This window comes from Rhopilema esculentum, chromosome 5 (genome assembly GCF_057945365.1).
Source record: "Rhopilema esculentum isolate cy_ngs chromosome 5, ASM5794536v1, whole genome shotgun sequence".
Classification (NCBI taxonomy): domain Eukaryota; kingdom Metazoa; phylum Cnidaria; class Scyphozoa; order Rhizostomeae; family Rhizostomatidae; genus Rhopilema; species Rhopilema esculentum.
The window spans coordinates 8,605,470-8,628,514 of NC_142819.1; the positions used below are offsets into that span (position 1 = coordinate 8,605,470).

Genomic DNA, 23,045 nt, shown 5'->3' on the forward strand with positions numbered 1-23,045 from the left:
GAACGTAAATTCGACTATTGCAACGCAGGAATAATTAACATAGGAATAAATCTTTTCTATCTAAACTAACTAATATTGAGACTTTTTATAACTCACAAAGATTCAAATGACGTTCATAAACAGTAACCAATCAAAGACGGGCAGCCTCCAATCAACGACGGGCAAATCAAAATCGCTTCAACCTTCGGTGGAAATCTTATTTTTTAACGAAAATTCATAGAAATCTCCTTTCTGATGTTATGAAATAATGAATTACCCTTGGCAACTAAGAGTTTGCGATCAAACTCGAATTTATTAAAGACATAAACCAAGATTGCTAGAAAATTTGAGGAAAATTTTAATAAATACAAAAAACGTACCTGGCAGTTCTTTTCCTGAACTTAATGAACAAACCAAAGTACTTTGTCACGGATTACAACCTTCAACTTGTTAGAACCAAATTCTATGGATATAAATGGTTGATTTTTTACTAAAGTGCTGTAGACCAAGAGACCATCAATTGATGTAACTAGGCACCTTTCGATAAGAATAGTGGAAGTCTTGTTTGAAAAAGCCCAGGCATTGAAAACGTCTTCTTATTTTTGACAATTTACTGTCACTGTTGTTCTGAATTCAACATACTAATAAAATGTTCTTTTAAAATCATACCTTTCGCAATGCCATTCATCAAGTCGTTGTTAGCGACAATGAACACAGTGAAAATAGAACGCTAGTGTTTGCTTATAAGCGGAATACGACAATGGAACCAATTCCTTAGCTTGTACTCAATAGAGACCAGAGAACAATTGTGTTAATATACCGCCTTCCTGAGACCACAATGCGAATATCAACGAAACTTAAAATAATGCATTCAAATGAAAAGAACAATATATCTAATAAACAAAAAAAGGAGATGCAGCAAATCAATATTCACTTTTTACCCTTTTTACCATAAAACGCTCTTTTACCAACAAGGAACGCCAATTCAACAAAAACGGAACGCTCACGACTCAACTTTTGATTACTTAAAGGCAGTTTCAAAAACACAAAGGATAACATCACAAAAAGTACGTTGCCAAAATATTACCCCTCCCTAAAAATTTTCTCATCGAATTTAGACGAAATACAAAATTGACCCTGTCGAGGACTTGGGCGCCGCTACTGTAGTCACGTTATTGTTGAAACCGAAGGTTAAATTGTTCTTTTGAAATTTCGTACACCTTTGGTGGGAATCTTATTTTCCATCAGAAAATCCGCAGAAATACTGGTGTTTTGGTGGAATTCTCGTACGCATTTTGCAGGAGTGAATTGCCCATCGCTTGAAGTTGGCATTATTTGCGACCAAATTGTACTAAACAATGTATATGGCGGAGAAAACTCTCCCCAGTTTCCATAAATGTATGGGAAAAAGGGTTTGGAGGGCTGCAGCAAATCTGGCAAAATCTATCGCATTTTTAGGATCCATTCTGGCAGTTCTATTTTGAAGCAATATTTGGGCGACATCCATACCATGCCCCCCCCCCGCCCCTCTAAACGTTCAGCACCCGCTACGCCCAGTGGCAGATTACATGCAAAGTCAAAGAAAAATTCATCCATCGAAAGCTCTTCCATTACACCACGCTCAATGATTAGAAGACAGGCCACCCAATCGAGTTTGACCTAAATTTGATTGCAAGTAATTCTTTGTGCGTTTTAAACACTAAAAAACCTTTCGCTACTGCAGTTTTTCATCATGTTTACCATTTCTATAATGTTTACAATATATAGAATAGATTTCCAAAGTATGATTTGAAACATAGTTTCTCAATACATTATCTAAAAATTACTAGTTTACTAAGTCATTCAAAGCTGGATGTTCTTCTGATCATTAGAAATGACCAAGCAACAGTAGAAAAATACAACCAACCATTCCATTAGCGACAAAATCCGTTTGACTGGACCATAAAGTTTTCCTATCAAAACTCGCAAAAACGTAAAGCTGCATGTATGAGTTACAACAGTCCTAAATTCGACAACCAACGAGCAATATTTTGCTTCTATATTTGCTTCTATATTGGCTAAAACATACAGAATTCAATATTTTGAATAATCGAAGTATTATTGAAATAATTATGTACGTAGAATGCCTTATGTCTTATTTCATTCGTATTTCATGTTAGAAACAATTGACAGGATACGAATGGCAATCGAATATAGTATTTGAGATGGTATCAACAGATCCAATCCTAAAAAGACAATTTTGCCCACTAATTTTTTGATCTCCTCTCCAATACCAGACGGATCCAACAAAGAGAGGCTGGGCTGCTACTGTACTACCTACCTTTTAAAATGCTTTTGTTAATAAACCCCAGTCTTGAGGCTATACGTTCTCCAACAGCCCTAGGTAATTTCCGCCATATAGAAATAATATTGTCGCAATAATGTACTTCTATACTATCGATCCAGTTTCTGGTTGAAATGGTCTGTGGGGCACCTAATATGCCTACGTGGTTTCTGTCACAGATAAAAGGATCAAGGTAATCTTAGATACCAAATAACTTCCAAACAATAGAGATTCTTTCTAAAGATAAACAGTCTTATTTATTTCTGAAAACTTGACCACCCTTCACAGATCATTACATCTTGTTGAAAGGATCTAGACAATACCCTAACCTATCAACCATATTGTCATGCGCCAGTCCACGTTCATATTGTCTCTAGTGCTGGTTAATAGAGCACCGAAGTGTGACGTCATCAAAAAATCATTTGTTCGGTTTTTTTTATAAATTTGACCATATAATCTGAAAAAACGGCGAAGAATACTTCTCAACATGCAAAATCAGTTAGCTATGTTCAGAATCAGGCGAGATATGAAAGATTTCAAGTTTGCAAACGGATTACTGGGCCGCGCTCATGTGGCTATATCTCAGCCAATTCGTAGAACATTTAACTTATTTGCACATTTAGATTTTATTTCACGTTGCTCTTTCAAGTTATGGGATCAAAATTTTAAAAATTCCAAAAATAGATTTTCGTGACGTCATCACTTTTGTACTTTCTTCAGACAATATTTTCATCAACATTTCTCTGCCCAGCTCACGCATGACTATCACAACCCCTCTCTTTCCTAATCTTGTTGAAAGAGATTAGGAAAAATCATCATTATCCTAATGGCAGGGAAACGGTATACGATTTATCTTCTTGTTCGTATTTCGTAGGTAGAGAGATGGTTCCACATGAGGTCTCTCCCACATGTGGAACCATCTCTCTACCTACTCTCTCTTCCACATTTATTCTATGTAATCTGTTTTATATATCCTTGTGTAAGATAAAGATTAACAGCAAAACAATCACAGCTATAAAGCCACGTACGAATCCGTTACATAAAACTAAAATGCAGTAAAGAGACATTTCGACTGGAGAATTCATAACCCCGAAAACCGTCATTCCAAGGACACACATTTTGTGCGGTTTTTAATACATATGCCACAACCATATAAATCATCTTCATAAAAGTACCTAAATGATCTGAAGTCTAAACCACGATCTAAAGGTTACTATGGTACTTAATTTCCATCTACGATTCTCATTAAGGTGTTTTTTACTCTTGAATTTTCGTGAAAGTCAGGGGAAAACACATTTTAATGCCTCCACTAGTGACAGCCAACCTGAAGCTTTAACGTACAGCTATGGCTACTAAGGCTATTGGAAACTAATGTAAAACAACACTCAATGGCGGCGCCAGCCACTACGCTCTGGGGGGGACAAAACAAGAAAATTTAGGCCACGCCCTTTTTAGCACCAGAAAACGCTCTTTTACCAACAAGAAACGTCAATTTCACATTAAGGGAACGCTTATAACTAGCCTTGGGCTATGGAAAGGCAGTTTGAAATCATGGGATTACATCACAAAAAGTATGTTGCCAAAATATTACCCCTCCCCCACATTCTCTCATCAAATTTAGACGAAATACAAAGTTGATCCTGCCGAAAACTGGGGGGACGTGTCCCCCCCAGTCCGCCCCCCTGTCCGATGTCCTATGGGTACACTTTACTTAATTTAACGGCTAACGGCAACTTCTCAAAACGGCCCGGCTTGGACACGACTTTACTTCACGGCTTTACATAACGACTGACTTACAAACACCAAGAGACATTAGGATGCTGACAACAAGTGGGAAATTGCATGGCAACGGGTTACTTTTTATATATATGGCTTGTACGCCGAAATGGCTCATCGCCAACACAATTACAAGTTAACATAACTAACAAATAAACAACAAATCTCAAATTACAGTAAGCGGTTAATACAAGATAATTCCTAAAAGATTCCCGTGATTCGAAAGCCAGGAATATCAAATTAGCAATTAAAACCAGACAATCCCTATCTTCTTGGTTCAATAACCAGGTAAACTTATCATAAAGATCAAGGGATGAGATTCTAGGAAATTTTGAATAAATCACAGATAACATAGAATTCCTAGCAGACAATAATTGCAAAAAGTAGAAAAGGGCTACCGTGAGCCCATTAGCTCTACACCTCTGCGAGAAATAAATGTCATTGCAATTTGGCATCTTTGATCTCGTGACCAGTCCTGATCAAATTAGTTCCTGCTCCCTGTATCGCAAAAAAAGCGGTGCTCTACTGTGTTTTCAAATGTGGTTTGAGCACAAATTCTGTGTTTTCAGCAGGGAAAACCTTTGTGACGTAAGGACGATTTAGCATGCGTTTGTCAAGAAGTACTTTCTAATTATGGAATCATTATCCCCTCTTTTCTTTCCTCTATCTGGTGGGATTAGTAGGTAAATAATTCTTTGCTAAAAAAACGAATCCCCATTCTCGAAAGATTTCCGAATTATTCCACTCACGTTTTAACTGCTGAAAATTTGTTCCTGGGTCATATTAATTTATTCCGGCTAATATTTTAATCCTAGCAGTTTGTACTTCACGCTGGTATTTTGTTCTGGTCACACACGCATACATCGCTCGAAATCTACGAGTATTCGTGAAAGAGGCAATGACTGTTTGAAGCATTCTATGGTTTGAAGTATCTCCAATACTTCATAGGCCCTGTTCACACGGGAAGGATTGCGTACCGTCCCAATAGCGTTTCAAATTTAAACTGGGCGTTAAACTAGCGTTCGAGACTAGGCAATGCGACGAATTGCTAAACAGTTATTCTGTTAAGATTCGCTGAGCAATATCTTATAAACGAAAACAATTCTTAATCTAATTCTATAGCGATTTTCTTTGATTTTGCGAGGTAAGATCACATTGAACCATTGTGATTCTGTATATGTTGACTGTATGCAACAACCCTATCTCTATGGCAATTACAAATATCTACATTGACGTCATTCGACCCCAGACCCTTTCTTTTGCATTAACGATAGTGAAAACATACTAATACAACTATATTCAAATTAAGATGCCAGGAAATAGTGAGAAAGGTATGATAGTCACCAACAACGCCTGGGTTTTGTGGCCCGAAATCGTGGGAACATCATCAGTGTTAGCGATCCCTGGCAACTTTTACTGTCGCAATCTAAAAATTTTAAACTCGAAAGGCAGAGAAAGCTAGATAACAAAATAACCCTATTTCTAAAATATCAAGTAATTTACAAAACATTTAAAAGCCTTGTCGCTTATAGTAAGATATATTTGGATGACACTTTCTGTGAAGGGTCACTTTAAGCAAGCTTTCACACGATAACAAGACTTTTCTGAACGCAAGGGCAAGGTATGATAAAAACAGAATATATCTAAGCTCCTGCTTCGCAATGATAAAATGTGGGTAACAATTCCCTCCAAATGTAAGACGCTGGAAACTGTTGGGATAAACTTGAGCAAAAAGTAGTAAAATGGTACGGTTAGCATTTAAAATCGAAGGTAAAGTTGTAAGATCCAATTTTAATTACATTTAACAGGATTTTGCGGTAAAGAAATTAGTTATACCTAGGGTGTGACCAACTCCTAATGCAGAGCGTTTTCCACGGCTGTTTTTTATTGTTTGGACTTGTGTTTTCTAAATCAAACTGCACCAAAATCTGATATTTTGTGTTTGTTATTCCGCATTACAAACTAAATTTTCTAATTCCCATACGTAAGAGTTTCACCTCTATATCTAAAACACGAAAATTGCAAACTTTAATCAAAATATTTTGAAATCAAACAATTAGAACCAAATGATCTTAAACAGTGTTGTTACTGAATATTTCTTGTTTGGGGGCATAGAATTATGACGTAGACTGATGGGCCTTATCCTGGCCTCTTTTAAAACAACAGCTTATCAAATCAAATCACTGGAAGACATGAGCTCCCCACCCCAGTAGTTGCGGGGTCTTTATTAACATGTAAGTGTAAGACTTGTATGGTTTTTGTCATATAAACACAGTAGCTCATAAAAACAGCTATATAATATTATCCCTGCCTTTTTCTTTGGTTCCAAAAACCTTAAATGTGAGATGTTGTTGTTGAGAATATGGTTATCTCTAAAAAATTATTGATAATAAAAGGATTATACGTGTGCGGCGAATATTTCATTTTAACTTCAATACGTACATGCTCACAATCAATTTGTGACATTGTGGGGACAGAATTATTTTGCGCCTTTACAATGTCATAAAATATATTGCATTTCATTTCTCAACTGGCGGGCAATTTTGCCCACCTACAAATATACATTTATTCTACAAGCGTCGTTGCAATATTTCCTGGCGCTTACCTTGAGACACATTTGGGATAAAAAGAAGGACTGGGTGGGGGATCGTAGCTCTTCATATTCAATCGAAACTAATCATTGTAATTCTTTGCCAGCAGCCTCGTCATACTAGCAGCCTCGTCATACTAGCAGCCTCGTCATACTAGCAGCCTCGTCATACTAGCAGCCTCGTCATACTAGCAGCCTCGTCATACTAGCAGCCTAACTATATGCCACAAAAGAGGGTCCTACGAAACCCACAAATCCGCCACTTTTCACCCTTTAGCGCCAAATGCGCTACTTTCTTTACGTCCAAAACACGCTCCATAGCTTTGTTTGATATGGGGGAAAAAGCTTCCATTTTACTGGCGGAAAGCTGTTTAACATGCTTCCTTTGGAATGCTAGACCCTAAATAGACCAGACTCTTTCGGACTTTATAGATAACTACTACAAGTAATAGCAAATCACTGTAGACACCACCTAGTTCTTTCCTTCCTCTTAGTTGTATCCCTTTTTTATATTTTTACTTTACTGGACACACATTTATAACAGCCTTAGGTAGTTGAAGTGTTTATCCAGTTTAAATAATCGTTCATTATTATCATTATTATTATTATTGTATTTAACAAATCTGCAGCCAGAGATTCGATTCAGTATCTGCTGGTTTCCTCGCTGAAAATAATATTGTCAAATGATCCTATGGCAGCAGTGATTGCAGTTTCAGAAAGGGTGTGTCCGCCCCACCCACATTAACTGCCTGCTTCATTCTAGGAAATGTGTACTAGTAAATTACGATCAATGGATAAGTCTATGTCACTTGAACGTTTTCTACATCTGACTTTAAAAAAAATTTCAACAATACAATACTTCATCGTGTTTTTCATATTGAGATAGCGTCAACCAGAATTACCAATTATTGTATCTCTTCGCTCATGGGCGTAGCAGAGGCTAAACGTTAAGGGGGGGGGGGGGGGCTTAGTATGGATCTTGTCCGACTGTTGTTGCTTCAGTGAAATAAATTGCCAGAATGGACCTGACATTGGATAAAATTTGCCTGATTGGAAAGGGTGCAGCCTCCCACCTCCCCCTAGCCTATATGTTTACTACACATATGTATTCGTGATGTTATCAAGGGCCAAAAATTTTTGCTCCATTCTTAGTCATATCAAAATAACCAAGAACGGCAAAAATTTGAAGAAAAAATAACTCGATGCTGATTATAACCGTAAGATACCTATTTGGTGTTGGTCTCTGTTGTATAAAACTGGCAAATAGTAAATCTTGAATACAGCGCATCATTATTATGTAAGTTCCGTCTTCCTTTCGTTCATAAACAGGGCCGGCAAAACCGGGGGGGGGGGCGGTGGGGAGGGCATGGCCGCTCCACTTTTCTGCAGAGCAAAATAATTTTTTAGGCAAAAGTGTAAAGAAATCTAGTCTACCATTCTGTAAGTAACTATGCTTAGTAATTTTTAGATATGACCTTAGCTTAACTGCTTAGGTTTGGTAACTATGTATTTTCCGAAGAAAACATAAAGAAGATTGAAAATGGGAATTTAGTCCAAAAAATCGGTAATTGTCCAAGTTGTACAGCGAGTAACAGCTTGGCTAAGGAAATGAACGAGAAACCTGGTTCAGAATAACTTGGTGCCTGCACCAAATGATGGAGTTTTGTTTTCCTATGGCCTTTACTTGGCTCCAAAGGACTAGTTGTTGACGGAAACTTTCTAAAAAACGTTACAAACGAGAGAAATCAGCTTTTGAAGGAAAAGAAACTGCTGGAAAGAAAACTTTAAAGAATATGGGAAATGAAGAATCGGCAGATTGTCGAGAAAGCTTCAAAATTGATTGTATCAATAATCCATTCCTACTAAGAAAAAGAAAATCTAGACGTTATTATAAATACTATCGAAACTCGTTTTGCCAATCCAGTTTGAAAAATTTAAAATTCAAACCCTTTTTTGCATAATCTATCAATTTTAGTTGACAGTGCTTCTGTTGATATTTCAATTTTAATGTTACTGTTAAAACACTATTCGTTTATAATGCTCCTCCATTTCATTTTGGCTCTTTTTTAAATCTAAAAAAAGCTTGATTACGAGCTACAATTAAAAGGTTATTCCAAAAAGTTGCAAGACAAACTTATGCGAAACATTGATAAAAGAAAGCTTGAAATAATCTTCTCGGATTTTCCTTCATTCAAAATCCATTTTAGATTCAGTTTCTCGCCATCCCTTGGATAATTTATATCTAAAACATATCATTAAAATTTTTCTTGCCGCCAACCATGGTGGCAGCCTTTCCTAACACCTTTCAAAACCTTGATTTGTTGCCCCTCCCCCCCCCCCCCCACTTTCAAATACGTTTCGCCGGCCCTGATAAAACGAAATGAAAATTAACAAAGAATAAGAGGATTTATGATAAATTATTCAGCAAAGCGACCAGAGCAGGATGCGACCAGTGACACGGTACTTCGTGGCTCTACCAACTCCGTGCCACAGCTCCACTAATCAGGCAAAATTTATCGCAATTAAGGCCTATTCGAGCAGTCTTATCTCAATAAAACATTAATATCGGGTCAGGATCCATAATGAGCCCTTTTAAATGTTGAACAGCCACTTTGCCCAGTAAGTTAATTCGTGGAATTTGAATTTACCTGTAGAGTAATATAAATTGTATACCTGCTTTTAATATCTTGTTCGAGCTGAGAGGCAACGCTTATTTCATCCACGCACACGCCAGCTAACTGCCTTCGCTCTTATCCCAGGCCAAAGGTTCTTTAAGCAGCAATAAGAAAGTTTACTTGTTATTGGAAAACAAGACACGTCGAGGAAGTACACCATGACGGCTTCCAAAACAATGAAACCCAATTTCAAACTTTGCAATATGGCAATGTCATTGCGCGGGTCAATTTGTTGACATATTTGTCATCAAAGTTTCAACACTGTATGTTTAAATAGTACATATTTGTGATGGAAGCCCAATATTTGCTGCAGCATAGCTGGCATTTTAGTAAAGGTTTTCTCCTTGGCAAAGAAAAATATAGAGCAGATACGAAGAAACTGATACCTATCTTGTTTTTTACGGTACTACTTGGTACTCCATTTTTGGAATGACCTAAATGGATTAAGAAGGTTGGTACCCGCCTACCTCAGCTCCTGTGAAATTGAGTGATTTTTTACAGCTCCATTTTGCTCATTTACCAACGTTTCACCTCGAATTTGCTCTTACTTTTAAAGGAAGGAGCTGCCAAGAAAATGAAAGGGCGAGAACTTTTCTTGCAAATTACTGATGGAAAGCAGGGGCAAGATCATCAAAAAGAAAAAGGGTGTTTTGCAAGAAAAAATACATTTTGATTTGCTTTTTGCTCAGATCATAACACACATTTCTTACAACTCGTTTGACAAAATAGGTATCAGGTTCAGATCAAGCTGGGTGCAAATGATTTATCCATATAACCATGAAATGGCGGAATATAGCAAACACATCTGTGCAAACATAAGGATTGCTTGGATTTTATCACAGCTAAATAACTTCTGGCAAATCTGGAGGATAACACTCTTTTTTATACAGGAACCAGTAAAGTTACGTTCAGGCTGACTGTCGATGACGCATTTACCCTTGGGCCCCCTAAAATTCTTCGATTTGGGGGGCCCCGTGCAAAATTTTGAAAGCCTTTAAAGTGCTCTTGTTTTCAATCTTGTGTTTGAATGAACTAGGGGGCCTCGTTAACTAACGAATTCCATTTTAAGAATGGAATAAAGGGCGTGACCACAAGAATTTTCAGCTTGCTCCGCTCGCAGGGGCCTCATGTTTTGTTTTTACCCCAGAGCTTTTGAAACTTTCGCTTGTCCTGGTTTGAGCTTCCCCCAATGCAATGGTTGCATTTATTTTGCTCAGTATGGCACACAGAGGTTTCTCCGGTGAAAAGTGATTCACCATGCTGAAAAGGGTAAATAAGAAGAGTGTGACCTAAGGTCCACAATGTCACAGTAGCGCGTTGTTTCCTTATGTTTAATCATTAAACAATCGTTAAATGGCAGCAGAATTTGATGTCCTGGGAGTTTTGAACCCCAATAAAATCATCGAAAAGTTTTTAGCAGTTAGGTAGTTTTATTGGGAATGTACTGAAATGCGGAACAGATACAAGTTTATTCGTGTCTTATAGTTGGTTGAATATGTTTGATTATGTTTAGCCAAGTATTATGCATGCGACACAAATTTTTGGCATATTTTAAGGAGCCCCAATTAACTTTGGGCCCAGGGTCCCAACAGACATAAATGCGGCCCTGCTGACTGTTCTTATTTTTCTCGAAAATCTGAGGCAGAATTGTTCTTAATCTGTTCTTAAAATAATAGGGTGTTGGCAGTGCGATTGCTAGCTTTTTGGCTCTAGGGAGATTATCAGGCCTCATTTGCCAACAAGCAGAGACCGCGGAAGCTTGGGACTGAGGGGGCTGAGGGGGCTGAGGGGGCTGAGGGGGCTGAGGGGGCTGAGGGGGCTCTTACACCCCCCCTAAAAAGTTCCAAAATGTAAGTTTTAATCGTCATTTATCTCAACAGGTCTACAATACACGAGCATTCATTACACTTTCTTTCATTAAGAACATAGCTCAAGACCTAGGTTCCTAACTTCTGGACCTCTTTTAATCGAAATATAGTACCAAAACCTCTTTAATAGCTACTTAAATTTAACTAAAGTTATTTTATTATAGACTCGAGAAAAACATAAAACTGGATTTTGCTAATATAACTGTAGCTGGAAAACAAGGCCAAAAGACAAAAAGGGCAAGAAAGAAAATTAATTCACGTAAATTAATAGAGAGAGGGGCAATGACTCTTAAAACTATTTTTGTCAAACCTCTATATTCGTTTTGAGCTCTTGTTAGAAAATATATTATAAACTGAGAAATCAAAGCCAGAAACTAACTCTATGAAACACTTGATGTATCCACAACTCACTTTTAGCGATTTGCGAACTGACGCTCTTGTTTCTTTTGCAGTGATAGAAATATTTCAAATATTTCTACGTGTAGATTTCTTTATAAAGTGGCTCCTTATAAAATAGCATGTCTTCCATCCAAATAAAACGCTCTATTTAACTGAAGAACCCAAGGAAAACAAAAAAAATCTCGATTATTGTTTTCAAAGTCCTTTGCCCCTCAACTGTATCAATAACAGCTACCATAAATTGCTCTACTTCTGGTACCATGACCCACTGCACACCCATATTCATTCATTTTGCTGACCCCACTAATTGATGTGATTGATCAACGGCCCTTGTTCTATTACATTATTGAAACTTAATATTGGTGGGGGGAAATGCCCTTCTGTTAACTGTTAGCTGATTAGGCTTGACTGTTAAAAAACCTTTGGGTGGTGCGAAGGAGCAAGAGAGGTGCTTGGATGGCTCAGTGGATAGGGTCGCGGACTACAGATCCAAGGGCCTCGAATTCGAATCCCTGACATGACCAAGTTCCACCCAGATTGAAGCGGGCGAGTTAGCCCCCCTGAAAATTCTGGCGTAGTGGTCATAGGAAAGGTCGAGAGGAAAGCAGAGGACATGCTTGATAAGCATAACTTCTCTGTGTTCAAAAAACTACCCAAATACAATTACAAATTCAAGGGAGCGATGTATGTAGAGTGACCGCTCAAGCCGAGAACTTGCACACTTAAAAATCATTAAGATAAACAAAATACAATCAAAAAGTATAACTAGAGAACATCTTGGAAAGAGCAATTTCAGTTCTATGCTTTACAAAATAAGCTTATTAGCGTTGAAGCACATAAAACTGACTAACTTTGGAAATTTATTTCCAAGGTTATTGAAGAGGGAACAAATTATACGAACAGCTTCTCTCGACACTGGAAATTTCACTGCTGCACCAATTGAATATTGATGATAGAAGTGATTAAAAAAGCTTTTTGATTCACTCTGCTGCAAGAACTGAAGCAAAATATAAGTAGCATAAATTAAAAGTCGCACGAGTTTTAGAAAAAGCGAGTCGTTTTCGGAGTTTAATTAGCTTACAAGGTGCGTTTCAAATTTTAGGATTTCTGGATGGAAGGAAAGAACACATAATTTGTAACTTTTTTTAAAACCAATCCGATTTGATAGCCGATTCCCTATCTAATTTCCTTAGAGTGTGTCATACTGGACTTGCACTTTTTATAAAGAGACTCCCGGTTACAAGTGTAAATGAGATTTAAACAAGTATAGCATCAAAACAGTGTTAAAAAACACCAGGCCTTCTAGTTTTTTTGCATATTGACGCTTACAATTTGACATCAAATACAATAAATTGAAAAGATGAATAGGAGAATTTAAAAGAGAACCAAAGTAGCTATAAAAAGCGAACGTACTGAATTATCCAATCTTTGTTGTAGCTTTTGCAAGAGGAACATCTTTGCGTAGGCGATGTGCGTGTAGGGTACAATGGAAACCATTTCGTCCAAGAAAGTAATGAGGGGCAAATTTCAAAAGGGTTCATGAAATCATAATTGCTAGTTAAGTAGAGTATGTTTAGTCATTGGTTTAGAAGAAAACTACGAACAAAATAAAGCAAACCCCTTACTTCGAAAGTTTCAATATTTCTGTTTAATCAGGTAATGTGATTAGGGGATTTCTAAGAGATATCAACAGGTGACCTTTGTGTCAGGGAGGAGTGCATCAAAACAATTTCCTCTTTCGTTGCTTCAATAGAAAATTTGAATTGGGTGTCATGAGTGAGAATGAAGCTCTGATTTATTTGAAGGAGTAACAAGCTTTATTTAGCTTATTTCTTGCATTCATGCAATAACGATAATGAATTATGGTGATGCTGATGATGTTTGAGAGGTATTATTGTCTCAACTAAATGATATGAAGCGCCAAATATCATATTCACAAATGATGATTTTCATAAAATAACCATTTTCTAGATGATTCTTTAAGCCGCTAAAGTCTATGTAAAAGGTCAGTATTGTCTTTCTTGCGCAAATGTTTCTAATTGGACTTACAGGCAAGTCGAATCTCGCGGGAGACGAACCAGAATTTGTCTGGAGGACCGTTAGCCTTTTTAAATTTTGCAGCATGTGCACATGCGCAGTTAAAGTCAATGACGTAATTTTTACATTGCATAATAGACTCTGTGGTAGGAAAATTCGTGGCAATTACGGGCAAAAAAAGACGAAGGATATTTAGATAAAACGTGTCATATGAAGATTGGGAACTTATCAGATACATTAAATTACAGGCAAAAAAAGTCCATGAGATATGTAATTTCCAGAGCTAGGGTTTTTTGATGCATTGGTCATTCCGATTATAACTTATGAAGCAGAGGTATGGGGGTGTGGTGAAAACAAAACTGCTAGATCAACTAGAACTGCAATATTACAAATTAATTTTGAACGTTAAAATTCCACTCCAAATTATATGGTATGTGGGGAATTGGGGGAAATTACCAGTATCCATAACGATTAAATTAAGAATGATGGGTTTTGGGCCAACATAGTCAGAGGTAAGAAAGCAAACTAACAAATATCTTGTATAGCATTATAGTCAATAACGAAAATATTTAATGGATTTCGAGTGGTAAAAATATTCTTATATTTTTGATAGCTCAGGGCTGTCCTTTATTTGGAACATGCACATGTTAAATAGCCCTGAAACTTTAGTTGTAGTAATTAAACCATTTCATTCCAAATGGAATTCTGATATGGAAAAATCGCATAAAGGTAAAATGTATAAGCGTATGAAATCATGTTTTAAAAGTAAGAATTATTTGAATGTACTACCAATGGATCTATCACAATATCTTTGTTCGTTCTATCACAATATCTTTGTTGGTTCAGAACTTCGAATCATAAGCTGCAGGCAATGGGACTGGGCGATTGAAAAACATTGATTATAATCACCGAGAATGTGATATGTTCCTTAAACGAAATTGGAGATGAGTATCATGTAATACTTAATGCCTTGCTTTGAAAATTTCAAGAATATAGTATATACCTGATTATTTTATGCGATATTCATCAGATCATGAGTTTTTGATTCCTTGATAAGGATAAGTAAACACAATAGACTAACAACAAATTTTGCCAAGTTCAGACAACGAAAAAAATGGAAATTCTACTGTAAACTGAATCGAAACTCCATTGCTAGGCATAGATTATCACTCATTGCTTTTGATTATACACTGTTAATTTTCGCATTTTATATATCTATTTTTGCTGTTGTTGTTTAATCTGCTGCAAATTGTTGCTTACAATGAAGAGTCACTCAAAAAATGTAAGAGTGGGTCTTCAACAACATATATATTTAGATAAATAAATTTCATTTATGATAATGATGATGGGGGCCAAATTCGGTTTATATATGAACCTAAGATTCATAATAGATTTGATTAAATGAAATGAAGCTCCATTTGATGTAAATTTTGACTTCGCACTAGTGCGCATGCTCATATGATGCACATTCTCATTGGTTCAGTCAAATGGATAGAACAATGACAATTAACAATAGGAATTTAAAATGGTCTCCCAGAAAATAAGTCGAATTGCTCTTGTTCTCAACAGATTCAATTTTCGTGGCAGTGGAGGCGCTAGCTACTGCAGTGTGATAGGTTAAAGAGCGTGACCAATGAGGTAACGCCCTTTATTGCCGCGTTTCAGTGGTTTATACCAAATATATTTTCCTAAGGCAAATCTTACAAAAACGTAGCCTACCCTTAACTTATGCATTTTTGATCAATTTTTAAAAGAATCATGTAGTTGTGGAGGCAATTAACCCCGCCCCCTCTATACTCCCCCCTGGCGCCCCCACTGTTACAAGATCCTAAACATTTTTGCTTAGGCTTGTCATGCATTTGAGCACCTTGTGGGTCTGTTTAGTTTTATTTCCTGCATGGGCAGTCAGAAATTAAGTGTACCTATTATGTTTTACGGGGATGCAGGAATCGTCATGTTTTGGAGTCGGGAAACGGGATTTTTCAAATTTTGTGAGCGGGAGTCGGGAATCCATTACACCGGGATTCGGGTATTGATGGTCGGGAATCGTGAATCGGGCTAAAAACTTAGCTGGAATTCGTGAGTCATGGGACATATTGGGTACCCTCGAAACTGACAGTGAATCTGAACGGCTAGCAATGCCTTTTTGAATTGGTCCCTTCTTGTTTCGCAGGTTCTGGGTTGCAGGTGGCGAATTTAAACTTTTGTCATTTTACGAGACAAGACCTAGGAAAGGAAGGTTCAAAATTCCCTGATAAAATCTCCCCTTAATTGCAAAAATCTCTACCTTTTTGTAATGGATTTTTTAAGGGGAATTTACAACTTTGCTCATAATTGGATTTCACAGTTCCTCTGCCTAAGCTTGTCTTCAATTTTTCCTTATTTTTGGATTAATTTTGTGGCTCGTGTTCCTACAAAATTGTTTTTTGAAAAGAAGTGGATTTAGTAGTCGTTATATCTGCCTTTGATGGTCGTAAGACCAGATCAAAGATATGATGAGTAATTTTCTTAAATAGACCAGACTTTGATGATTATAAACATAAAGATAAAGATACTTTCTCTAATTAATAACATTGTTGAATATAATCAAAGCTTTTGAGTTTCTAGAAAGTAGCTCTTTAGCGATCAGTATTAAAGAAACAATTACTTTGAAAATGAAATTAAGACTAAATAATCAAAGACAATTTTAGCATTAAAATCATATAAAGAAATATGAGTACAAGAAACATAAGAAACAAATCAATAGTTCCGGGAAAAATTCGGTATCCTTTGTTTTGATGTACAAAGATCTCAATCCCCTAAATGAAAAGACGACCTTGCCTCCATATGTGTAGACATATGTAGACAGAAAGATTCTGCTTTCTCTCCTAGAGTTGGACTCTTCATAAGAGAGATAAGCGGTTGCGATTGGTCAAAAACGGAGAACCAATCAAACGCGATTTCCGTTCACCCGCTTTACTTTCGATCCACAATTGGATATAAATTTTCTGCTTACCTTCACACATTATCCGACGTTTATACTCTTGGAGCTTGAATAGTGTTGAACGAAAAGTGCTTTAGTAAGATATTTTAGTTCGATGGCTTTAGTCTGATATTCAGTATTATACGCTCTTTCGCGCTATGTTCAAATTCCATTATTATGTTTTGTCAAGTTTCTCAATAGAGGTTTGTATTTTGAACAAATGGGTGCGAACACATCTTTCGTTAGCATGGGTAATATGATACAGCCGGTGTATGATAACTGTATTGTAGCAACTCTAGCTAAGATCTTTACAGTTGATCGGTGAATGAAAAGTGAGGTCGCCCAAAATGACAGCGCAGATTGAGATAGGCATGAGATGAAAGCCAGCTGTGGCCAAAGCGTGTGGTATTACTGACATCCGTCGATCATACTCAGAAGAGCAAATAATCATGAAACCTTAGCTAAAAATACATAATAAATATGTACAAAGATCATCCTAAGATAGAAAACAGTTGCTAAATCGATGCTCACGCGACAACAAGAGTAGAAGGACATTCATATAAAGACGGAAACCTGTGTCTGACTGCGGTTGTTTGCGTTGGACTGGAGATTTTAAACAGGAATATAGGAGCGGGTCATTTTGTTAGAGGATGACGATTTCCTTATTCCGAAGGACCGTCTGAAAACTTTCCATTCTTCACCATATGTCAAGTCACGGTAGGGCTTAAGAAAGATATTCAGGAACAAAGCAATACGACGACGAGAATCCAATGTCACGAGAAAAAAGTTTCAAAATAAATTAAATTTAAGGAATATACTAATATTTCGCCCCGGCGGTTCTTTTCCGTGACTTTTAGAGGAACCTAAATAGGCCACTGGGGCAGTAGATCCCATAGTGAAAATACTGCCGTTTTCTCTCGGAGCGCTTTACACACTTGTAAGTAGATTTTATCCCTGCCCTTGTATCTTGTGTGGTTAGCTACGCCTCACATTAACCATGTGTGCAATAAAGGTACATCTTAAAGGCAATCTGTCTCGTTGTGGATTGGCTAAGAGAACAATAGCTGGAACAATAGCTGGAACAATAGCCTAAACACGATTCCAGCGCTCCGCCATTTTTTTACAATGCGATAAATTAAAGGGGGACTGGAAGCAATAAAAAATCCCTTTGTTCTTTTAATCAATCAACGTCGTGACAGATCGCTTTTAAAATATAAACTCTTACCAGCTTGTCGGTAGAAGAATTTAATTACATAATTAACGAGAGCATTAACTCCTTCAAAAAAGAAACAACTTAGGGTTGGATCAAGGGCATCGGGTTCAAAAGTGTCCGATTCTCTGTCTACCTGACAACGAGGCTTTAAATTACTATTTATGTACAAAATACATTATGAATAAAAAGTGCTTTATGGGATTGAAGAGTTCAGCAACACAAAGCCAATAAATATAAAGGAGAATAAGAAAAAATACTTTAAAATTTAGCTATTTTGATGTCAATATATATCCTTATTCTCTTCAAAGCCTCTAAAATGCTAAATGTTTAGGAGTGTTTTTTAACTTGTAGGTACTATATTTCTAGACGGGCAAAATCCTTCATTTGCTTCAGTCGTCTTTAGCGCTTGGTATGGAGTACCAGGTAACGAGAGCCTATAAAGTTCTAATTTGTTTTAATGCCTGCATTTAGCAATTAATACTAATAAGTAGATCAGAGCTCCAATTCATAGATACACGATGTGCTTATCAAATTTGAGCGAACACCTCCTGTACAATGTGGAGATATGAGAGAACTGGAACTTAGTTTCTAGGTCACATGTAGGAAACCAGAGAAACGAAAGAAATGCGATAGGTGTGGCAATAGTAGAGTTTTGAGTAGAGAAGCAGTAATTGAAAAAGTTCGTAAACAAGACGGATTGACCCAAAATAAAAACTTTATATATCGTCTGTCTTTTTGGTATTCTCTTTAGCAAACTGAAATGCTGGATTCAGGTCGCTTCGTCACAGCAACAGTGAAAGTTCAATAAATCATAATGGTTGTAGATCACCGCCTCTGAATTTGCAGCCAGTTTCTTTCGTCTTCCTGTTATCTACTGTCGATGTTTTATTTCATTTAAACTTACTTATTTCGTACCTGCCTCGACCAATGCTGAATGAAGTACAAGACCAACGCCAATCTCGTTTAGCCCGTTTAGCAATCAACGTCAGATCAGTTTCGGTGTCACATGCGTTTCGGTAACCTTATGCATTTCGGTCCGGGTACTCCAACGCATGGCAATTTTGGTTATGCAAAATCGTACCCAAGCACTTAAACAATAGAGTACCAAAACGAATGGTGGAATTTAGCATGCAAAACAGTCCGGGTACACAAACGCATGGCAATTTTGGTTATGCAAAATCGTACCCAAGCACTTAAACAATAGCGTACCAAAACGAACGTGGAATTTCGCATATAAAACGGTCCCGGTACACAATCACATGCCAATTTTGCTTATACAAACACGTACCCAAGCTTTTAAAAAACAGGGAACCGAAACGAATGGTGGAATTTAGCATGCGAACCGGTCTGGGAACGCAAATGTTCTGGTTCATATTGTTCAGAATGTAAAGAACATTTCTAACAAGGGGGTACTAACAAGAAGCGGTGCTATCCCCTGTTAAGTTTATGCAAAAAAGTACAACATTAATGGCGACTCCAAAGTTTTCTCGATTGAAAAGTGTGAAATTTTAAACTCAAAAAGCATTATGTTAAATTTTTTAATTATAACGTGTCATAATATTGCACTACGATGAAATCACATGATTTGAAACACATTGCGTTTCACAATGTTACACTTTTGCATAGGGTACCAAAACGTATATTACACCGCATAAACGTAAGAAAGATACTTTATACAATAAAACTACCTTTTCAGACCCGGGTCTGAAATATTTTAATCTCAGATACAAGACCCTTTCGACGCCCCTGTATCTTCCTGTTGATTAATCTAAATCAACTGTCTACTGCAATGTTCTTAGTTAATATCTATAAATCTTCCAAAGAAATTGTTATCCAAAACAACACATTTTTATTGCTTGCTTATTCCATGATTGTTGATTGATTCGTATCTCCGTACAGGCATCGTATTTTGAACCAAAGAGATAAATTAGTGTCTACAAATCTTAAAAGTCGTATGAAAAATGCATTGATTCAATTCCTTGAACTGGGTATTAAAGAAAGCGGCAAGTGTGAAGAGATTTTTCAGGATTTCGCAATTGCAGAGGAAATAGCCAGTGAGGTTTAATCGCATTTGTGATTAGTAAAGCGCAAAGGATTAACTCACCTGCATCATCAAAAGCTCCTTAAATGATTAACGTCTGTTTAGTTCGAAGTAGAGCCGCTCCGACTTAACAATATTGTGGATCTGTACTATGTAGCAGCTCAGAATATTAACTTCTTTTTAAAACATGATGGCAAAACTGGCTGACTAGTTTACGCTTGAATTTGACTTCAGTTGCATCTCTTGATGAAAAACATCTGCTCGAGGTCTTCTGCGACGGGGGCTTGCAAGATGTCTGAGACAATTGTGAAACATGCCTGTAGATGAAAAAGGGAATATCTAACTGCAATGCTCGTCAAACGTATGAGGAATACTCAAGCATTTTCAGTTGGTTATCGATCAATTTTGAATTCACCCCTAAAGAAATAGCTGAATTGCCTCCTTTCCCGCTTAAACAATGTTGGAAATGCAGTTCAGCCATCCCAGGTTCAAAAATACAAGTTACGTTCGAATGATTCATTTCTATAGAAAATAATCCAATTTTGTTTTAAAGGGGAGAGGGGACCCAGCTAACTTGAATGTCAAAATGTTGTTGGTGTTGGACTGTTGGTGTTCCAAGAATTTTGGAGGAATAGTATATACTTTGATTTCGGAGGCAAATTTAGTAACGATTTAAGGAGTAGGATCGTTTGGGATGAGATTGAAATTTGAAAAAGGACCTATTCTACTTTAAGTAAGCACACGCGAGCTGTTAACTTTAAACCAGCATTTGATTTCATTGCTTTCAATTATATTTTGCTAGTCTACAAGAAGTTTACTTCAAGCAAAACCAGGGAAAAGCATAAGAGTGTCAACTCCTAAGAATGGTTATGAAAAATTAAAAATTTTAAATGCTTGCTGTTTTTAGTGTGATATCATTTTTGAAATTCAGAAGATCAATTTAGCAGAGAAATTTACCAGGTAACAAATATTCTTGTAATAATGGTCAACCCATTATTTAATAATTCAGAATTCCTGTGACTGTCAGGCTAACATTTATTTCTTACAGTATTCGACGGCAAAAAACTTGCATCTTAACTGTATATCATTTATTTGAAATTGAAAGATAAGGTCAGGGAATCACAAATGAATAAAGAACGATATCAGGATTAATTTAAAAAGAGCATTTTTGCATTGAAGAATGAAGCTATAACATACTAAACAGAGTAAAAACAGCCTGAATCCTGTTATTGGACCAGCCACTGCCCCAACCATTACCCCAGCCACTGCACCCCTGTATAAAACCTTTGCAAGGCACGGAAAATTATTGAACTGCAGAGAGAGATTTTAATCTCCCTAATCAGTGACGTGATTATGAAGTTCGACTAATTGCGACAGTTTATACCTGTATGCTTAATCGTCTTCCAAAGAAAAATTCTGGTTGAAAATTTAGCTTTGTTAAAAACTGATTAAAAATCAAAATAATATACACAAGAATATTGTATGTAATGCATTAAAAATTAATAAACCTTATGCTCAATGCTATTTCAAGAGACAAAATGGTATTTTCAAAATACCTGTTTGTGCTTCAAATACTACAGAAATTAAAATACACTGAGAGAAACTACACTAGAAATAACAGAAATACAAATCATGACATTATAAACTTTCTATTAAGTCATTGAGTACAAGATTACACCTTTTAGTGAGCAACCAGGGCTGGGGATGGATAAATGTTTTGTAACTCGAGGGATTAACAAAGAAGCTGTACTCTCGTTTTTGATATGAATATCGTTTATAAGAATTTTCAAAATAATCCAATTTCTAAGAATATTTTAAGCTCAGTCTCAACTTGCATACATCGTCTCTATTTCAGCAGTTGCCTATTTTGCGATGTTCATAACAAAGAATCGCATGACTGATATTTCTTGTTTTTCAAAAAGCGTGGTTTCTATCAAGGAGCGAACAATTGTCCCTTGAAACCATATCACATTTGAAAAAAGTATAATTTTAGAATATACTCAGGTCCAAAACAATTTTTTTAAAGAATATCGAAGCTGGTCAGTCCGCTTGGTCTGCTACTGGTGACATTGTCATCAAACCTGCCACATGATCGGGTGTTTGGCGACTAAACCGGCTGAGGTATCTCAAATCTCGATTAGAAAAAGCATCAGAATCGGGACGTGGAATGTTAGAGCTCTATTTCAAAGTGGAAAGCTTCAGTATGTGAAACAAGAAATGACACGATGATGGAATTATAAGATGGAAGAATAGCGGAGTTTCAGAAGCGAGGATCACAGATTGATATACTCAGGAGAAAACACTCCAAGAAGAGGAGTAGGTCTATTATGAGACAAAGAAAGTGCAAAATGTGTTCGAGGGTACTGGCACTTATTATAGAGGGTTCTGTTAGAGAAGTTTGATGAGTAAGCCTTCAACAGATCGATCATTGTGGTATATGCACCAAAAGCAGATAGCGAGGAAACCGTCATCGAAGAGTTTTATGAACAGATGGACAGATCCCGGTCCCAGTGTAAATCACAAGAAATCATAATAATAATGGGTGATCTAAATGCAAAAGTAGGAAAAAGGAAAGAAGGAAAAATAATACGGCCTTAGTGAACAAAACGATAGAGGAGACAGATTTGTCCAATTGTGCACATCAAAAGAACAAGTAATTACTAACATATGGTTTGAAGAGCACCCAAGAAGGCTCTGGACTTGGAGAAGCCCAGGAGGTCAAGTGAAGAACCAAATAGATTATATAACCATCAAAATACCATTCAGAAATCCTGTCCATCACTGCAAAACATACCCTAGCGCAGACTGTGGAAGCGATCATTTACCAGTCGTCTGCAAAATAAAACTGAAGCCAAAGCAAATAAAGAAAGGAAACAGGGAAGCAAAGCTGCAGTATGCAAAATTGATGGAAAATCCAGGAATAAGAATGGATTTTAATATTGAAGTAAAAAAACGTTTTGATGCTCTTAAGGATAATGTTTTTGAAGAAGATGATGAAGTAAACACCTGCTGGAAAAACTTCAAAGAATCAGTTGTTTCAGCGGCAAAGAAGGTCTGACCAAGAATAGAAAAACAAAGACTTAAGATCTAATGAAGGAAAGACAGGAAACAACAGACATAAGAAGTATGGAATATAGAAACCTTGACAAACAAGTTGGAACAAAATGTAGAGGAGAAAAAGA

The 23,045-nt window shown here is 36.8% G+C and overlaps 1 protein-coding gene across 10 annotated transcripts in view; it reads right to left on the bottom strand.

The window, feature by feature from the left end:
* The window catches only part of LOC135690022 (cadherin-related family member 1), a 57,625-nt gene extending 37,490 nt beyond the window's left edge, over positions 1-20,135 (bottom strand). The window contains exons 1-2 of one of the 10 annotated variants that reach the window (XM_065207438.2): positions 19,927-20,135; positions 360-442 (exon numbers count right to left, since the gene is read on the bottom strand). The gene's annotated coding sequence lies outside the window, so the exon portion shown is untranslated. Of the gene's footprint in view, positions 1-359; positions 443-2,299; positions 3,036-9,341; positions 9,560-19,926 lie in introns of those variants that run through there. The other 9 variants (XM_065207433.2, XM_065207437.2, XM_065207429.2 and 6 more) reach the window with 9 other exon arrangements.
* Between the last annotated feature and the right edge of the window lie 2,910 nt (positions 20,136-23,045).